The 18,753-nt window shown below is 46.0% G+C and overlaps 1 long non-coding RNA gene across 1 annotated transcript; it reads left to right on the top strand.

Moving 5' to 3' along the window:
- Nucleotides 1-2,863: 2,863 nt before the first annotated feature.
- LOC128845745 (uncharacterized) lies at nucleotides 2,864-7,038 on the top strand. Its single transcript, XR_008446717.1, has 4 exons — nucleotides 2,864-2,953; nucleotides 4,318-4,477; nucleotides 5,095-5,229; nucleotides 6,911-7,038. It is a non-coding gene; the product is annotated as an uncharacterized LOC128845745 (long non-coding RNA).
- The last annotated feature ends 11,715 nt before the right edge of the window (nucleotides 7,039-18,753 follow it).

Here is an 18,753-nt window from a genome sequence, read left to right as displayed (position 1 = left end):
TCAGATGTGGCCTTACCAGTGCTGAATAGAGGAGAATAATCACGTCCCTCGATCTGCTGGAAATCCTCCTGCTAATGCAGCCCAATAGGCCATTAACCTTTTTGGATACAAGGGCACACTGTGGACTCATATCCTGCTTCTCATCCACTGTAATTCCCAAGTCCTTTTCTGCAGAACTGCCACTTAGCCAGTCGGTCCCCAGCCTGTAGCAGTGCATGGGATTCTTCCCTCCTAAGTGCAGGACTCTGCACTTGTCCTTGTTGAACCTCATCAGATTTCTTTTGGTCCAATCCTCCAATTTGTCTAGGTCACTCTGGACCCTATCCCTACCCTCCAGCATATCTACCTCTCCCCCCAGTTTAGTATCATCTGCAAACTTGCTGAGGGTGCAATCCATCCCATCAGCCAGATCATTAATGAAGATGTTGAACAAAACCTGCCTCTGGACCGACCCCTGGGGCACTCCGCTTGATACCAGCTGCCAACTAGACATCGAGCCATTGATCACTACCTGTTGAGCCCATCGATCTAGCCAGCTTTCTATCCACTTTATAGTCCATTCATCCCAGCCATACTGCTTTAACTTGCTGGCAAGTATACTGTGGAAAACCGTATCAAAAGCTTTGTTAAAGTCAAGGTAAATCATGTCCATCGCTTTCCCCATATCCACAGAGCCAGTTATCTCATCATAGAAAACAATCGGGTTGGTCAGGCATGACTTGCCCTTGGTGAATCCATGTTGACTGTTCCTGATCACCTTCCTCTCTTCCAAGTGCTTCAAAATGAATTCCTTGAGGACCTGCTGCATGATTTTGCCAGGGACTGAGGTGTGGCTGACTGGTCTGTAGTTCCTGGGATTCTCCTTCTTCCCTTTTTTTAAAGATGGGCACTATATTTGCCTTTTTCCACTCGTGGAAAAGTGTTTATGTTCCCATTTTCAAGTGGTGGCAGAGCCATCTACTGGACACAAATCCTAACCAGAAGTTTCATTTACTCCCTGTGTGTTTATCTCTGCACTGTTTGCTTCATATTAGCGCTCATCTTTATTCAAGAAAGATAATGTTAGACTCCATCTAGCCATTCCCTGATGCTTCTGCTAGAGCAAAAGACTCTGTGCCCTAGTCTTAAATTAGAATTAAAAACACTTTACAATTAAGATGATGCAATTTATTAAATTGACCAGCAGTAGCTCGGTATTTTAATTATACACAAATATTGTAGTTAATCTCTTCCTTTCCATTATTTATCACCTCTGCCCAGTAGAGTGCTGTCTATTTAATAATTATTAAATCCTACCCAAGACTTTATATATACATATTTTTATAAGCATAAAAGCATGAGCTGCTGCAGAATTGATACCAGCATCACTAGTTTGACCATGAAGCAGAAAGTCTCATATATATTTATAGCTGGATTCTGTGCATCATGCTCTTAGCAGTGTATGGGTTTGCCAATAGAGGTAATTTCCATTTATTATACTTAGTGACTCTTGATAATTTCCCATCTGTGCACACATACGCACAAAATGGGATTCCTAATAGATCATTCACCTTTCTCTCAGGTAACAGAGTGAACTTCATAGACACTTAGAACAAGCTATCATAAAATTTATCAGGTACAAATGTGGCAATGACATTGTCACGGAGTCACCGGGCCAATGCTCTGCTCCGTATGAAACCAGTCAGGACTCCGGGGGAGCATGCCTCCTCTCTCTGAGCATACTGTCGCCCAGGCAAGAGGCTTACATAACTTCGACCTTCCTGGATCTGACCTCAGAGCATTCAGCATCCCCTTGCACACCGTGCGCTTCCCACAGCGAGTCCGCCCATGCGGGGCTCCTGGGGAAGCCAGAGGGCCCTTCACTCCATCTCCGCAGTCAGCAGTGACTTTCAGCCAGCCGGTAAAACAGAAGGTTTATTAGTCGACAGGGAACACAGCGCAGAACAGAACTTGTTAGCACAGAAATCAGTAACTTTCAGCCAAGTGCATCTTGGGGGAATCCCGGGCCAGACGCCCTGGACTCCCCACTCCAGTCCCCGCAAGCAGACTGCCCAGCTTCCAGACCTCAGACACTCCCGTTGCTCCTCCTTCTGGTCTTTGTCTTGCTTCCCAGGCAAAATGTCACCTGGTCATCACCTGGTTGCATCCCCCTCGTGGGTCTCAGGTTACAAATGGCACCGGCCATAGCCTATTTGCAGGTTGCTGGAGGAGCCTCCCCTTCCCCTGAGTGTCTCAGCCAAAGTCACACACCCTTATTCCCACCACTTAAGCATTGGCACAGCACACAGGGAAACTGAGGCACACAGTATTCATGAAAAACAGTAAAATTCACATAGGCTTACATACAACATAACAAGGAAAAATCCCCACTTCGTCACAGACTTATGCATGGGTTTAACATTATGCATTCTAAATAGTCCTATTAGAAACACCTAAAAAAAAAAAATCCTGGGCCCGATCCTCAGCTAGTGTCAATTGGTGTTGTTCCATTTACTTCAATGGAGCGACATTGATCTACACCAATGGAAGATCTTTGCCTCTTGTCACTAATCCACTGGGGATGCTACTGCACAGTCCAGCTCCATTACACCAACGGGAGTTCTGTATGCTTTCCGAGTGCTGAATATTCAATACACATCGCCACTGTAGATAAAATCCTCCATCTGCACTGGAGAAGAGAATTTTGACCCACACCTTCAGAGCATGGAGCGTGGAAAGGAAGTATGGGCCAAAGATGCAGGCCAGAAACAGGTGATTGGGAAAGAATGAAGTAATTCCCTCTTACACTGTACCTGTGTCTCTTCACCTGGACATCTTTGATTACACATTTTTCATCTCCTCCACAGTTCCCAGGTCATCTTCTTCACTCATTCATGCTGTGGTGACCCATAACATCAAAACACAAAAGAGACAAAGCGTTGTACTCATCAGATGCAGATGCCAGAGGAAAGAGGTAAGATTTAGCTTTACTCTAGAAGAGTCACTAAGAGACAAGCAGCGCTTAGGTTGTTCTGTTTTCTGCAAGGCTCCAGGATGAACATCTGCTAGATCCAGGATGGGGGAGACAAAGGCAATTTAATGTCCCCGTTAACTCTCCCCCCCACCTCCGTCAAGATTTGTAGTGAGCACACTCAGCTGGTCCATATCCTCTGTTTGTGACCCAGTCACAGTGGCTTGGTGGGCAAGGTCATAAACGGGATTATTGTGATGACTTCATAGACATCAGGAGCAGATAACTCCTAAGGAACAGACCCTTCCCTCTCATGTGTCTCTAAGATCAAGGGAAGATAAACCCAGAAAATATTTAATATACTGAATGAGCACAATTGTCTCCAATTAGGGAATGTTTTCCATGAGTGACTATGAGCCCTGCCCCCTTTAAAAGCAAGTAGCTAAATAAAGACACTTCATTACATTGGGTTAGACTGTGATTTTCAATGGGAGTTAGGAAAGCCATGGGATTTGGATGCAAAAGTCATTTAGAGCCCTTTGAAAATTTCAGTCTAATCTCCTCCTATTGCTTGGGTCACAGCTATGGGTGACATCTCTGAACCCCACTGAGAGGCAGGGTTGATCCTGGATATGTACAAACAGAGATGCTGCATATCGTGCCCATCGCTGGCCAATGGGCTGAAATTGGCAGTGGCGTTGATTATGTTTGTGGTCCTGTTTTCAGTGGAGGGAAGGTGGAAGGGATGCGGCAAAAGGGAGGGAGAGAGGTGACACATGCTTGGCTCAGGGGTGGAATAGCCCCTCTGCTCAGAAGATTCTCAGATTGCTGTAAAATGGAGTGTTGACAGGAGTCTGATCTCCCAGCACTATCACAGAGGAAGAGAATATTATCAGTAATTTCAGTGTGACCACACCAATTGATTGACATCCTTATTTACAAATTGCGCCATCTGGGACTGGCCTCATGACAACTCCTTTGACAAAAGCTGGCTTCTGTCTGTAGAAGGAGAATGGTTGAAATACTTATCTTGAGGGCAAGATAACAAGTCAGTCATTTTTTTTTGTAAAGGGTATCGTCTGAGAGATCGATGCAAGCGGTTAGTTTAAATGCCATGGACTTTGTCGCGATTCGCGCTGCCAGCTAAATAATAAAGCTCAGATTTTTACATGTCTAAAAAATTAGGGTGGAAAAAAAATCAAATGGAAATTTATCACTAAAAACTGAAAAATCACACTCGTTCATTGCTCACTGAAACTAGAAAATGTACTTCAATGCTCTCTAAACTGATGAGTCAAAGACTTAGCTTCTGTAAATTGGAGTCAATGGAATTGTGCTGATATATACAGGGCTGGATTTCCCATTAGGCACAATAGGCACGTGCCTAGGGGCACCTACAAATTAAAATGTTGCTGCTCCCGGGTCCTGGCAGAGGATGGGGCTGGCTGAGGGTGAAAAAGTCCTATGAGCCCTGCTGGAGCTCTCCTCACTCAACCCAACAGACAGAGTCACCTCCCAGTGGGGCTGGTGAGTATGGCTAGGGGGGCAGGGCTTGGGAGAGTGGGTCTCTGGGGGTGTGTAGGGGGGACTCTTGGAAGTGAGGGGGTGGTGGACACTGGGCAGTGGGTGGTTTGTGGGGGGTACTGGACAGTGGGGGGTGGGAGATGTTTGTGTGTGTTGGGGTGCTGGGCAGTGAGGGGCCTGTGTGGGGCACTGGGAAGTTTGTGGTGGGGGGTGCTAGCAGTGGGGGGGGTCTATGAGTGGCGGGGCACCTAAAAGTTAAAAGTGGCAGGGTACCACCGCTACCACCACTGCCCACAGTTAGGCGCTCCAAGTCATAGTGGGGGGGACCCTGCAGCTCCAGGCTGTTGAGGACACGGGGAAGGGGCTCCGAGCCCCTGCACCTAGGGGCACCCAAGGTGTAAATCTGGCCCCGGATATACTGCAGCCAAGGAGCTAGCCTTGATTCTACACCATTTCACCTGAATGGCCTAAATCACCGGGTTTACAAGGAGGGAGGTCCTTTACTCAGGTTTTACTCCATCCTTACTCCAGCAAACTCTTCAATGTCAATGGGAGTTTGCCTAGAATACACACTGAGGGTCAGATTCTCATACTCTTACCTGCGTTTCCTTTCTGCACAGGTAGAGCGACTGGCATAAATAGGCGTAAGTGTGGGGGAGGTGCCTCGCCGTGTGAGTAAAAGTTCTGACGATTGACTCTGTTATGGCCTTGGATGTTGACCTCAGACATGGCCCTGTAATTGTACTGTTGTACGGGTAGGTGTTTTGCATCAGTACTAAAGTGGTTTTGCATTTACCAGGCTGGTAATTCACAAGTGCTGGTAACGGAATCCGTACCAGCTGTAGCAGCACATTGGTGCACACTTGGCTCAGGTCAATAGTCATCAAAAGATAATACCAGGTGAGAGCTCTTTGGTGGTCTGTGTAAATAAAGAGAAGAATCTTAATCCGGAGCCAAACAGAGAAGGGCTAGGCTCTGTGGAATGCTCAGTGCCTCTTGCATGGATCTACAATCTACACTGACTTCAGTGGGAATTGATAGCCTCTCTGCCGAGACTCCCAATGAGGGGACTTCGATGGTTTGGTTTAGAGATGTGATCAGTTGCATGCTAACTACTGAACTACCAGTGGAGGATGAGTTATCCCTTCAGCCTCTAGAGCACGCCCTGCCGGGTCAAAGTTGGAACACTTTGGTGAGGCAACCTGGAGAAGTTTGCACTGCCACCGCTGATACCTCAACTATTCTGTGCAGAAATAAATATTGACTTCAGTCTTCAGGGCCATCCAGGCAGCACCTTTTGCCAGCTCTCAGCTCACTTAGAGTGAAAATGTTAAGCTCAATTTTAGAAAGGATTTGAGCTTCTTTTTATATTCTCTGACTTAGACAATAGTCCTCCGGTGCCTCGTCAGCTGCCATTGTAACTGAAACAGCTAAGCACCATAGCAACCAATGTGATAATCTCATTGTCACGAGATAAAGTAAGAAAGAAATCGTACATCCTCTAAAACTGTATAGATCTAGTCTTGCCTTGTGATCGATGCTAACAGCTACCATTAATGGGGGTTATGAAATATCTATGGGAGACAAAATAAGCCCTTTCATATTAAGTGTACTTCCCTCTCTGGGCCTAAAGAATAAACGAAGGAAGATAATCCACATAATACTGAATTAAGAGCTGTTTCTAGGCATCAGCAAAGGGAACTGTAAGGGTTTGAAACACAGATTTTCAAAAGAAGTCCTAAGTTGCAAACACAACCCTGCATGTGTGCATCAAAAATGGGTAAGTCTGTGCGCCAGTGGCCAATGCAATGGGTATATAAGGTCATCCACCGACAAGCCATCTGTGCAGATTGAATCCAGGACCTTGAGTTATAAGAGCATGGACTTTTACTGCTGTGCTAAAAAAAACCCCAACGCCTTTAGCTTGGAGACAGTAGAAGCCTCCTCGGCCTCTATAGGTATTTCTTCACTGCAAGCAAGTTCTTAATTCGGGTTAAAATAGCAGAAAAGACACACACGGCTTTTAACTGAGGTTAGCGGCTTAAGTTCAACCACAGGCTCCCAAATAGGCTTTATTTCAAGCTGCTCACCCAAGTGAAAAGCTAAGTTGATGGGTCTTCACTGCCATTTTTTGCAGCGAAGACATTCCCTAAGTCATGTAACCCCTAGAGGGGTTAAAGATTTATACTGTGTTAGCAGAGGTTACATACTCCCCCTATAAAATTGATTCATGTATAAAAATAAAGTCTCTGCATTAACAAGCATCATTATGCCTGTGTGTAGGAGGTAGCCAATAATTTCATCAAGTCTCATTTGGAAACTACAAATTGTAGCAAATAATTGACTTGATGAATTTCTCCTTTTTTCTGTTTGTGTGAGTTGTCCACAATTTTCTCAGTTCCATTGTATTAACCAATTCCTACAAATGACTCACAGACGGTGTGGAAGAAGGCAGAAAGCTAAGGACTGTTCGTTTCTGCTTAGATGGATGTCCAGGCGGCTCAGATCCACTTCTTCCAGCTTCTCCTCCGGCTGAGGTTCCTGGACGATTCCTCTGCAAGTACAGCAAATAACCCAGGCAAGAGCCATCACTGCCCAAAGCTCGATTGGTGCGCAAGATCTCGCCCCCCCCACCCCCCACGCCTCCCATCTGCTCAAGATCAACCCCACTCGATGAAAAGTGACTGAGTCAACACCGACGGTCACCTCACCACCACCACTGTCGCACCCAATACCCAGCATGATTCTCTTCCTCTCCTGAATTTTGAAGGCTCTCAAGAACAAAGGGAAGGAGGTAGGGATAGCTCAGGGCTAGTCTAACTACCTGCCCGGATCGGCGGGGAGAAATCGATCTCATCTAGATGGATAAATCGATCCCCGAATCAACGCGCTTACTCCCACCTCGTCAGGAGGAGTAAGCGCTGTCAATGGGGGAGCTGCGGTGGTCGATTTGCCGCCATCCTCACAGCGGGGTAAGTCGAATAGGATACATCAAATTCAGCTATGCTATTCGCGTATCTTAAATCGATCCCCCCCCCCAGTGTAGACCTAGCCTCAGTGGTTTGAGCATTGGCCTGCTAAACCCATGGTTGTGAGTTCAATCCTTGAGGGGGAGAATCTAGGGCAAAATCAGTATTTGGTCCTGCTAGTGAAGGTAGAGGACTGGACTGGACTGAACTTGATGACCTTTCAAGGTCCCTTCCAGTTCTATGAGATAGGTGTATATCTCCAACAAGCCTCTGGGGATTCACACTGGCAGCCTGCCCATATCCTATGAAGGGAGACAATACAAGAAGAGGGAGACATTATGGCCAACACATTAGAGAAGACACAGATTGAGGAAACATAGGAGCGAGGAAAGCAATTCAGTGCCTGGAATTACCCTCCTGGATAAAACCTTCTACTGGGGAGGACACACCACTCCTGGCCAGAGAGAGATGAGCAATCCCCAACCCAGACACTTATTTCACAAGCCGTGACAGCTCCTCCACTTCCAGCTGGATGGCTCTTGCCTGTCACCAACTGTGCTTGCTGTGTCACTGCTCTCGCTCTCTTTCCATGTCAGAGTGAGTATCCAACAGCCAATGAAAACCAGTTTGAATTGGGGACGCATCATACACGGTATGGTTTCTGTTCCCCACATAGATGAGCATAAGCCTGAGAATCAGGGTTTCCAATGGGAATTCAAAATGGGAAGTTTGTTTACTGTGGACTGGCTCCATGAACTTTCTAGTCCCAGTATATGCAAAGTGATTTATAAAACCAACCCTTGTTCTAAGACTATCTTCATATTTCCTTCTGGAAAAGTAATTGCATCCCTTGGGTATGTTCCCTTGAGAAATAAGCAGTATATTAATATATCACTATTAGAGAGAGCCCTGAATCAAACACAAGGATTCTAGCCCCAGGGGCATGGCCACGGGTTGGGCTGGGTGGGCCACGGCCCACCCACTTAGCAACCAGGCCCATCCAAATCTGAGCAGGGGTATTGTGCTGCCACAGCAGCCTGGAGAATCACTCGGGCCCCTGAAATCCAGGCTGGAGCTCTGCACCTGCCCTTCAGAGAGCTGCGCTCCAGCAGCTCTGCCGTGCCATTTTCGGAGATGCCGCATGCACGTGCCCCGCTCGGCAGGTGAAGCCCTTTGTCTGGGGGCACCAGGGCTAGGAAGAGGGCGTGGCATCAGGGGAGACGCTGAGCTAGCCGGTGCTCGAGGGCTGCCTGTTGGCCAACGGCGTTCTTCGCACGGCTCATCCCCTGCATGGCTGGAGGCAGCGGCCAGGCCGGTCTCGCTGCAGCGCTCCTAGGAGAGGATGCACTTTACTGGGCCATTCAGTACGGAGTCCGGGCCAAGTTGTGCACCAGGCAGGCCCCTGTTCATGCCCCTGAAGCACAGCCGGAGCTGACCCTACACAGGGGCCATACGCAGGGCCGGTGCAAACTAGGAGGTTGCTTGGGGCACCAAGATTTGGGGGCGCAAAAAAGCGGTGCCCCCAATTTTCTTTACAGCGTTCCTGGGCTGGGCTGCCAGCAGCATGCTGACACGTGCAGCTCAGACTCCCTCTCCCAGCGCAGCGGCCGCTCCATGGAATTATTGTCATTGCCGGCAGGGGCGGTGTACTCGGGGAGGGGGCGTAGCAGAGGTGAGCTGGGGTGGGGAGCCCTGGGGCAGCTCCCTCCTCCCCGAGGCACACCCCCTCCCCGTGGCAGCTCCCCACCCCAGCTCACCTCTGCTACGCCCCCTCCTCGAGCACATGGTCACCGTTCCACTTCTCCCGCCTCCCAGGCTTGCGGCGCCAATCAGCTGTTTGACACCGCAAGCCTGGGAGGAGAGGAGAATTAGAGCTGGGCGGTGTGCTTGGGGAGCAGGCGGAGCAGAGGTGAGCTGGGGTGGGGAGCTGCTGCACGGCTCCCCGGTGGGGGGGAAAGCTGTTGCGGGGGAGGGGCGCCTCAGGGCGGAGGGGGACGGGGAGCTGCCACAGGGTTGGCGGGGGGGGGGGGCGCAAAGTGGAAGTTTCGCCTAGGGCGAGAAACTTCCTTGCACCGGCCCTGGCCATATGGCCTGTAGGAGACAAGCCCACAGCTGAACGGCAGCAGCCCATACCCCGCAATGAGGCAACGGCTCCCTCTCTTCCCCCGCTGCAGAGTCAGGGCGCAGCCAAGGGGATCAGCGTTCCCCGCCCTGGCCAGGCTGCACTGCCAGCCAGAGCACAGTCTGTCATTGCCCGTCCATCCGAAAGTCGGGACCCACCCAAATTTCCACTCCTAGCTAGGCCACTGGTCAGCACACTGGACTGTTGAGTGTTTGCCTGAGGGTTAGCTTCTAGCACCCTTCATGGAAGTAGCACCCAGGGGATTTCTTACTGAAGACAATGGGACAGCGCATGAGTAAGGACTGAGTTAACAATGAGTACGGGCTTTGTGATTTGCTGAAGTACTGGAATGAATAGTAAGTGGGGAAAATACTATTATTACAACAAATAAGCAAGTGATTATCTTCCCTGAAAAGGCCTCTATTTAATGCTGCCTCTAATCTTTTCTTCCCCTTCAATAATTATCCTCTTCATTGAGTCAAACATGCAGAGACATTATCCCGCTGCGCAGCGGCTCCGATTTCCAAATCAACACCCGGGAGATAAAAGCTGCCTTCACTTAAAACTGTCTTTATTTTTCATTCCTGAGGCTGGAGCAGAGTTGTCTGAGGCCAGAGGTGGGGTTTAGCAACCATCTCCTGGCATAAGTGCCATCCTTAAAGCCTTTGATTTGTACCAACACCTAGTGAGTGAAATTACCGCTGGGCATTCAGGTGAGGAGAGCAACAGGCTTCTCACTGCTTAAAGAGCAGCTGACACTTCAGAGTTTAGCAAGACATGCTGTTTCGGAGCAGTTCTGCTTACCACGGCTATATTTTCTCTGTCTCTTTCTAAGGCCATTTCCGGATGCCAGAAATTTAGGCTCCAGCCCTGTATTCTGAGCTGTGCAATAGGCAGCCAGCATGAGGTGGAGTGATTTATAATGTGACCCATCTCCAGGGTGTGGAAGCAGATCCTCTACCTTCCCACCCATGTCTTGTCTCTACCTACATCCTGTGGTCAGGTTCTTTTTTTTTTTTTTTTTTTTTTTAAGGGTTCAGTCTTTTGGGCTGGACTCTCACTGACTTCAAAGTGAATATCACCTACTTGGCCTCCCATTATGCCACAGGTGGTAGGTATTTCTATTCTTGTCTTAGGCTCAAGCATGGAAAGCCATGCCAAAAAATAATAATCCCCTAACAAAACAGAACTGCACTTAGACCCAAGCCAGTGCAACAATCAATCATACCAGTTTGCATAGGAGCATATTTTCCTGATTTAAGGCCAGATTTTTTTTTATTTTAAATGTGGCTCAATGAAACCATCTTTGCCTAGGTTATGCCCGGTCAAGATGTTCAACCAATCTTGGACCTTTTCAAGTGAAGCGTTAGATGTTTATCTCTTGCTCTTTGCAAAACTTGCTTACAATTTCATTGTCACTTGACATTCTCGTCAGAAACGTATGCACCGTGGCCTCGATTCAACAAGTTGCTTGAGCATGTAACGAACTAAGCATGTGGGTCAACAGTGCCATTCAGCTGCTTGGGGAGATACAAACTGAACTGTCGCCCTGAACCAGGGCTTATATCGTTTTGTCTTTAAATATTTAAGTAGAAACTCTGGGTGATGATCCTGTGGCTTCCCAGGTGTGCTGTGGCAAAGTGGTATGTAGAGAGTGTTAGGGTTCCACGTGATGACCTCATGGGGACAGGGCATGAGGTTCTACAGGAATCCTAGGGGTGCAGTAAAGTGACCAATAAAGTGTCTTGATTTTAGATGCAAAAAACTTTGATGGAAAATGTCCTACTGATGGCATTTTCATGGTTTGTCACTGAGATGTTACAAGGTGGAAACCAGCACTTCTGTCCTGCTCTTAGTGAAGACAACATCTCTGGGCATGGCCCCACCCCAGACACAAGATGATTACAGTTAAACAAAAGGATCACTACTGTAATTCATGATCTGTTTCATGACAACACTATGCTTTTCCTTTGCAGAATGGTATGTCAGTGTGCAGTACAACTCAATTTGCTCATGCCTTTATCTAGAGCAGTGGTTCCCAAACTTTAACAACCTGTGAACCCCTTTCACTAAAATGTCAAGTCTCGCGAGCCCCCTCCTAAAAATGAATATTTCCAGGGATTTTCTCCTTTACCTGAGTATAAATTATAAAAGCAGTGATCTTGGAAATTTGTTTTTATGACATGCTTATTACACACTATTAATTATTAATTATTATTTATAATTACACTATTTTTATTACATTATGAAAATGGCAACACTCTTCCAAGATCTCACTTCCATAGCTTGTAACACTTTGAATAAGCCTGTTATAAGACAAAGCTCCTATGTTTCATCAAGGAGTATCAGATTTGAAACAGCATGAAGGTATTTAAGAAGCCAACTCAAAGAGTTCCTCCTACATAAGCATTCAGGTCTTGAGTAGTCCAGGCAAACAACGCACGTTACAACGAAGCTTAAATTTGTTCTTCATAATAATTTTAAAAACAATACTACTTGCCTATTTAATTTTAAAAACAGCAAAAAATATCCACCTCCCTTTTCCATTTCTTATAAGGAGTCTTGAAGTTTAAATCTCCTCAGTATGATAGATATGCTTGCTTTGATCTGCTTAGCTCTTGGAAGTCCAGGGGCTTCAGGCTGCTGGCCCCGTGCTGTCTGGAGTCCCTAGGGACAGCTCTGTCCGCCATTAGGGCTTTTTTTCCTGAGAACCCCCTGTAACCCCAGTTTGGGAACCACTGATCTAGAGAGAGACACTCAACAGGCCCCATGGCATATTTCATGCAACCGATTCCATGATACTGCAGGGTTCTCGGGCATTGGTGGCACCTCAGTCTCCTCTGTTCTCTGCCTGTGGCACACAGCACATTAGTGTGAGGATTGTGAAACTTGAAATTAACCCCGTTGATTGGGCTAAACCCAGGAGAGGGTGGGTGAAGTGTAACAGTCTGTGGTATACCAGAGAGCAGACTAATCTAAGATCCCTTCAGGCATTAAACTCTATGAAATAGATGAGAGAACAGTTCACACTCCATGCTTATGCAGCCACTTCCAACAACCATGACAATTAGTGCAAGTTATGATGGTGGTTTCTGTGAAGTGGACTCCTGTTAAGAACCAGAACACGTTTGACACAGAGGCCATTGAAACGAGAAAGCAGTGCAAAGACAGGTTGGATTGTAACTAGTGTTTCTAGGAAACTTTCCTGGAAAATTTCAACTTTTTCCATGAAAAACTGAAATCTGACAAATTTCAGCCAATTTTTTTCTGCTGAAAACCAAAGTGTTTGCTTTGGCAGTGCCACTCTGGCGCTGCATGGGAAATGTAATTCAGCTGCCTCATGTCCCCCTTTCTGCTGTGTGGGTCGGCTGCAGGATCAGGCTGCAGCTCCCAGAATTCACCATGGTCTTCCCTCTTGCTGAGTCACTGTGATGCATCATGTGCATCACTGGACGCAATGCATCATGGGAGATGTAGTCCAGCTGGTAGACAAGAATGAGGACATGAGACATTACAACTCCCACGAGGTACTATGCCATCATTTCCACATCAAAAATCAAAATATTCCATGGAAGGCAGACTTTTTCCAAAAATATTCATTTAATCAACCCAGTTTCTATAGAAAATTTTCAATCAGCCCTAGTTATAACCCAGTCCAAGGAGCTGCACTCCTAGTACAGTTCCCAAGACTGATCTTTTTCCTCTTGAGTCCAGATCCTAAGCTCATAGAAAAACATCACTTGACTTCAATCGATTTCAGTGGGCTCAGGACTCTAATCCTTTGTTAGCCCAATTTGATAGGCTCAGTTTTGCACACTCAATTCTGATTTCTTCTTTAACATCTCTGGGAAGCTCACTTACAGCTGTTCATTGTACAGAATGGCTGTTTGATTCCCACAGTCATTCCAACCAATTGCTCTTTTTTCTTCCCACTAGGCATAAAATAGGCCTGAGCAGTGATTTGTTATGCGGACACCCAACGCGATAGAGCAGTGTCCTTCAAACACCATCTTCCCCCCAGTGTTTTTCATCGTCCTGCTCAGATTCCAATTGGTATCTGTGGCGGAGCCATATAGCCTGGAGAACCTGTATCAAAAGTGGCATATCAAACACAGCAGGCTACCTTTTTGCTGGCCTAAACTGGCATAGCTCCAGCAAGTCAATAGAATTGCACCAATTTACATTAGCAGAGAATAGGCCGCATTATCTTTGGAAGATAGCACACTCTTACAACCTTTCAGACTGATGCTGCTCTCCTTAAAGTCAATGAGAATTTTGACTTTGGGTTGGAATCAGTACATGCCTGTAAAAATGTATAGAGCTGGGAAGGAACTTCAACTTTTGGAGAATTAGGTTTAGGGAGCTGGTTAATGAACCACTTCTTTTCCCCAGCGAGCTCGGGAATGTTGCTGGATTATCACAGACCTTCAAGTTTTCAGTATCTTTTCTTATTAGAGAGATGGCTAATGAGCTCCAGGTAGTAGAGGAGGAAGGGTTTGCACCCCCTCAGTGCAAACATTAAGGCTTTCTAGTCAAGGTGGCTTCAAAGGTACGTTTCTCCCCCTGCATTGAACCCTCCAGAGATCCTGCCACTGAGCAAACTTTTGCACACTAGATGCTGCTTAAGGTTCACGGCAAAGAAAAGCATCCCAGAAAAGGAAGAGGGATATAATCAGAGTGGGAATAGATTAGGAAGGTCAGGCAAGGAAAGGATTAGATGTGAGGGGAAAAGTCAGATATTGCTGAGAAATAGGTAGCAACATCAAGCATTGAGATGCTGCCTGGAGGTGGCAGGGGGGCCCCCAATGAATGTATTTCTATACATCCCAGAATGCCATTTGGAATTAAGCTATAGACAGCAATGCTGTTAGGTTAAATGTGTAGGGCTGGATTCATTCCAGCCCCACAGCTGTACATGGCCCAGGAGAAAGGGGGGGTGTCAGAGAGCTGGTTACAGCTGAGGGGGGCGACCTCCAGGATCATTTAGAACTGCTGCTGGGGAGCTTGTAACTACCCCACCCACCAAGAGTCCTTGATGGAACCGATGCCAGTGGAGGATTGGCATAGAAGAGCTCTGCTCAACCACACGACACTCTCATCACTGGCTGCAGCACAGTTCAGAGTGTCAGGGAGTTCCCTTGCAGCATGGAAATCTGCAGCAAAATGATGGTCCCTTTACGGCACTTGGATGATGTAATGCACAAGAGAATCTGGCCCATATCATATAGATGTGCAATAAAAGTAAACCAATGTTTTCCTAAACACTGAAAATAAATCTGATCTGTTCCCGTGTCACTTGTCACTCGACACAAGGGTTGGGTGAAACAACTCACATCAACCTTTGCTTGTTTCTGGAATTGAACCAGAACCAAATTCTCTGTAACATACAACGGGCATTTTGCCATTGGCTTTCATCTTCATGTGCCTAGTTTGGTCTCAGACTATATTTGCTGAAATAAGGTGAGAAAGGTCCATTCTTGTGACATATCTGGCTCTAGCATTAATTGAAAGTACTAAAAATCTTGTTACAAAGCAGCTTCTGCTGACTTTTGGAGACCCATAAGGTTTGGAAAGGTTCAGCCGTTTCCAATAATCTTCCAAAGATTTGGAGCGCATATCTGAACAGAGCCTGAAGCGCAAAACATTTGAGGTTCACCCATGATTACAGGCCATATTCTGTCACCTGATCCGCACATGCAAATCCCATTGCTGCAAATAGAGGTTTCCTGCAGTGTTCACAAGGACAGAAAATGGTTCTGACTATGGGATCCATGCCAGCTTGCAAAGCTGAGTGGCATGTATCAGTGCTATCACTTACATAGCACTTTATCTTCAAAATGCTTTGCAAACAATAACTTATTACTTACATAGCGATTACCCCATTTTAGAGATAGGGAAGCCCTGGCAGTGGCTGAGTGACTTGGTCAAGTCTATAGAGGGAGCCAGTGTCAGAGCCTTTGTTAGAATCTGGGAGTTCCTTGCTCCCATTCCTATACTCAGACCACTAAATCATACCATGGTGAAGGTCATATTAAAATATCTTGGAGAGACCAGAGATAAAAGGTTAGCCAGACAGAAACAAACTAATTCATAAAAGTATGGCCTGCTTTTAAAGACAACTTTCAGAGTTAGCGGATTGACCCCTGGAAGATTTCCGCTGTGTTGAGAGTCAACATCCCAGTTCCATCCTGGCATTTGTGTCGTGGCAGGACACCATTCTCCTGTGACAACCTGCCACTTCCAGTTGATGTTATCCTGTAAGTGATCATGATACTTTACTGAAGTCCCAAATTCCAAGTTCCCAGTCAGCCTCCATTGCAAAAAACCATGTTTTTCTAATAAATGCGTATTATGGTTTTCCCTTATTTCTAACTAAGGCAATACCATCTGTTCTGGATGAAAGCAACAGATATACCTATCTCATAGAACTGGAAGGGACCTTGAAAGGTCATTGAGTCCAGTCCCCTGCCTTCACAGCAGGACCAAGTACAGACCCTGACAGATTTTTGCCCCAGATCCCTACATGGCCCCCTCAAGGATTGAGCTCACAAACCTGGGTTTAGCAGGCCAATGCTCAAACCACTCTCAACTATCCCTTCCCCCCTAAAATAGGGCCAAGGTTTCCTTGCATTGTACAGGAAGAAAGTAGCTTTTCACCCCAGATGGGACTTAAACCCACAATCTCTGACTTAGAAAGCCATTGCCTTATCCATTAGGCCACTGGGGCTCCTGTAGAAAAAAAGAAAAGATTTATGACTGATTAATGTCTATTTAATGTGAGTAAACCATCAAAATTCTTACTCTTGTGTTGGTCTGTGCTTGCAGATAGAACAATTAAAAAAGGGGTTCTCTGTTCAGCTCTTCACTGCTCTAGTTGCATCAGGAAACCATAGGAGTTAAAAACTGTGGTTACACAAGGCTGTGTACAATATATTTCTTTCCAAATACTCCCGTTTAGTCGTAAATGAGTATAAATGAAGCATGACAAGCAATTTGCTGCATGGTAGGCGATATTAATGACATGACACATTTGTACCTACTTGTGTGATCTGATTTTTTGAGTGTGACAAATTACAGTAGCAAGTGCCTTGTGTCAATAATGACCTTTTCTGTGCTCCGTTATGTTGGGTTATCCATTTTTGTCCCTACAGTTATAGCTGGGTGTGACATTATCTGATTAAAATAGGACCATGTAGATCATTGTTGCTACAATTGCAACAAATCTTATACAAAGTTTGTCAAGTAAGAGGTCAATAGAAAAGTTATGATTTGCAGAATCTGATTATGCTATTTGCATGCATCTATCATTTTTGTATCTGAAGTTATGACTATTAACTATGTACCTGTATTTTAAATGTTTGCTCCTGTAGTAACACCAACAAGATGTTTAGCCAGCACATTGTGAAAGAACTATTCAAGTTGAATGGCCCATCAACAGGGCCGGCTCCAGGGTTTTTGCCACCCCAAGCAGTGCAAAAAAAAAAAAAAAAAAAGCCGCGATCTGTGGTGGCAATTCGGCGGGAGGTCCGCCGAATGGCTGGAAGTGCCACCCCTCTCTAGGCAAGCTGGTGCCTGGAGCTGGCCCTGCCCATCAAAGAACACTTAACACACAATGAAAGACGCCTATCTACATGTAATGGACTTTCCTGTGAACATTCTATCTAGAGTATGGGTAATGGCCTTTGCTATGACTAAGCGAAGCCGTCATAGACATGTGACTTGCCCACGTGACTCCAAAATCCATCTTGTTACCTGTATTTTTCCTGTGCGGAGGGCTTTCTTGAAACAATGGGTTTCTCTTCACTTGGAAGAAGCTATAAAAGACCCTGGGAACATCTCCATTTTGCCTCTTTCCTGCTCAAACCTCTGGACTATGAACTTATACTAATGGGAGCATTCTAACCAAGGGACTGAGGACCTTCCAATGATTTGGAAACAACCAGAGACTTAACAAGCCAACAGTTTATTCCATCACTGCTACAAGCTTGATCCAAGAACTTTGCCTTTATTGTATGTATTCAATTCCTTTAGCCAATTTTAACTCTCACCTTTCTTTCTTTTTATAAATAAACCTTTACATATTAGATACTAAGGGACTGTCAACAGTGTGATTATTGGGTAAGAGCTGAGTTGTATATTGACCTGGGTATGTGGCTGATCCTTTGGGATCAGAAGAACCCTTTGGTTGATGAAATTTTTATAAATAACCACCACTCATTAAGTCTAGTGTCTTTGGCGGTGAAACAAGGACCAGAATGCCTAAGGAGACTGCTTTTCTGACTTCTTGTTAGCCAGTGTGGTGAAACGGAAGGTTACTTTTGTTGCTGGTTTGGTATATCTTCTGGGACAATAACCACCAGTTTTGGGGGGTGTCTGCCCTATTTCTTAGCAGTTTGTCCTGAATTTGGTATTCTCAGTTCTGACCCACTGAGGCATGGTGACACTGGTCAATCTACTGATGGAGAAAACTTTATTCAATGGATTTTATTCTCATCAGTTTGTGAAATGCCTGCAAAACTATGATTTTCATGAACCTGCTCTCTAGTCATAATTTTTCAACCAATAGTTCTAGCCTACACTACAAGGGCCTTTAGGTTCTCTCCACTGCCACTGATCCATAGCCACTGTAGTTAATGGAAGGACTCCAGCTGACTTCCATGGGCTTTGAATCAGGTCTAGATTCCAGCATTTGGAGTTATTTAATAATCCTGAGAGATGCTGGGTACCTCTGGTCTTGAGGCCAGAGAGGCTGAACGAGAGGTGCTAGGGACAGAGAGGTACAATGACAAGGCTTTCCAGGACACAGTAGAATGGTCCCACCCCCAGTCTGACAGCCTCTGTGCTGTTGAGGAGGATGAAAGTCCTAGGGGAAAAGAACATCAAACTGGAGAAGAGGGAAATGATCCCATAGTTGGGACCCTCCTTCCAGATGATGTTATGGTATCCCCTCACACGGAGGATACCCCTCCAAGGGAGGAAATCCCTGTTATTAGGAAGAGATCTGGTAATAGTAATGGGGGATTCAATTTTTAGAAATATAGATAGTTGGGTTTGTGATGTCTGGGGGAACCAGTTGGTAAATTGCCTGCTGCGTGCAAAGGTTGAGGACCTCTTGAGATATCTAGACGTATGTGCAGTGCTGGGGAGAAGCCGCATGTCATGGTACACAGAGGTATCAATGACATAAG

This window comes from Malaclemys terrapin, chromosome 11, assembly GCF_027887155.1.
Source record: "Malaclemys terrapin pileata isolate rMalTer1 chromosome 11, rMalTer1.hap1, whole genome shotgun sequence".
Lineage (NCBI taxonomy): Eukaryota > Metazoa > Chordata > Testudines > Emydidae > Malaclemys > Malaclemys terrapin.
Note: the sequence above shows the minus strand (reverse complement) of the source record. Positions and strands in the feature narration are given on the sequence as shown.